Source organism: Mandrillus leucophaeus, unplaced genomic scaffold (assembly GCF_000951045.1).
Source record: "Mandrillus leucophaeus isolate KB7577 unplaced genomic scaffold, Mleu.le_1.0 Scaffold32, whole genome shotgun sequence".
NCBI lineage: Eukaryota > Metazoa > Chordata > Mammalia > Primates > Cercopithecidae > Mandrillus > Mandrillus leucophaeus.
In genome coordinates this window covers 3,195,772-3,197,587 of record NW_012103365.1, presented here as the reverse complement: position 1 = coordinate 3,197,587, position 1,816 = coordinate 3,195,772, and the positions used below count along the sequence as shown (strand labels likewise).

Here is a 1,816-nt window from a genome sequence, read left to right as displayed (position 1 = left end):
AAATTGCCTCTAAAGAATTAGTCAGGGTATAATTAATTAGAGCAGGAGAATGAAGTTTTTGTTGTAAGTTTTGAAGAACCTTATGACTTTTTAAACAATGTACAACTTCGTTAGAAAAATTAAAAAATTCTTAAAGCCTGCAAAATTGAGAATGTGTTATGATCTGGGCAAATTTAATGAAAATGCTAACTACCACAGACATATCCCAGTAGAAACGCCAATATGTGGGAGTGGGAAGATGGAGAATCACACTGGTTTTGGACTTAAAGGTAACTCTAAACGCCTCAAGGCACCAGAACTTTGTTTTGTTGGCATTTCTGTTTTATTGTTAGTGGCTTTTTTTTTTTTTTAAACAGAGTCTCACTCTGTCACCCAAGCTGGAGTACAGTGGCTTACCACAATCTCCACCTCCCAGGTTGGAGCGATTCTCAGCCTCCCTAGTAGCTGAGATAACAGGTGCACACCACCACACCCAGCTAATTTTTTTTGTATTTTTAGTAGAGACGGGGTTTCACCATGTTGGCCAGGCTGGTCTTGAACTCCTGGCCTCAAGTGATCCGCCTGCCTCAGCCTCCCAAAGTGCTGGGATTACAGGTGTGAGGCACCGCGCCTGGCTGCTAGTGGCATTTAAATTTTTCAGATGTTTATTGATCATTTGTGTAATAGTTGAGATTGTAATTTTAAAAAATTGCAGAGGGGGAAAGAGTTGCTAGTTTAAAGAACAAGCAGCTTCTGCCCTCTAATGGCATAATTCATCCTTGGTTCAGAAAAATCATGCCTAACTTCAGTTTCAGAGATGAAGAATCTACGATGTGAACAGAAAAGAAGGGACGATGGTGTGCAAAGGAAGATGAGAGGATGTGATGTATTCTCAGAAAATAGGCAGAAATGTCACAAAATGTATAAAGATCGAGACTCTACCATAATGAGAAGCACTGAAGGGAAAAATCAGCACCAGGAAGAGACATCAGAAAATTAAAAAGGAGCAAACCAGGATAAACCAGATCTCATATAACCATCATCAAAAATATCGGGGAAGCTCCTGGGCTTCCAGTTGAACTGGCCAGTTGAAATAATAACCTCCTAACCTATTAAAAAATGGTCATCCAGGAATTTAATATGATAGGTCAAAACACACAATTATCAACATTTTATTTAGGTACCAAAATTTACACAAAAGAATATTTTAAATCCTAAATATGTAAAATTTTGGATAAGCAATATTTAATCTGGAATTTTAAGATGTGATTTTTTTTTCTCCAAGGGTTAACCAGTTCACTCAAAGCTTATTGAAAAACCTATCCTTTTTCACATTTACTTATGCTGAAACTGTTATTATATTTGGGCCAGTTTATTGTGTTTTATTCAATTCCACTGACTTGTCTGCCTCTTCTGGCACCAGTGCCATAATGCTTTGAAAATGGTGTATTTTTCCCCCTTCAGCCCCCATAGCAGCCAGGGGAATGAGGACTGCGTGGTCCGGCCTCCTTCCTGGCAACAAGACCAGCTATAACAAATTTGTCTCTGGACAGAATCTTCCTCCATCCCCATCAACATGGTAGCCTATGCTTCAGGTGTCCTTTGTGCAGTTTTCATCATATTCAAAGTGACTTCAAAGGAAATTATCTTCATTTGCTCCATGGCCCATCCCTGTTTCTTGAGATGATGGTGTATTCCTAATACCCAAGATCTTCTATTCAAGCTTCCCAAGAGGCCATCTGCCTTCTCAAGGAGAGAACGGTCAGTTGTCTTTATTTCACCTTCTCTCCATTAACAAAAAACTTTTAAGATGGGGTGCTATGGCAGAAATGTCATA

General features: G+C 39.1%; 1 pseudogene; it reads left to right on the top strand.

The window, feature by feature from the left end:
- Window positions 1-1,816, top strand: part of LOC105545165 — a 37,437-nt pseudogene that overhangs the window by 27,811 nt on the left and 7,810 nt on the right.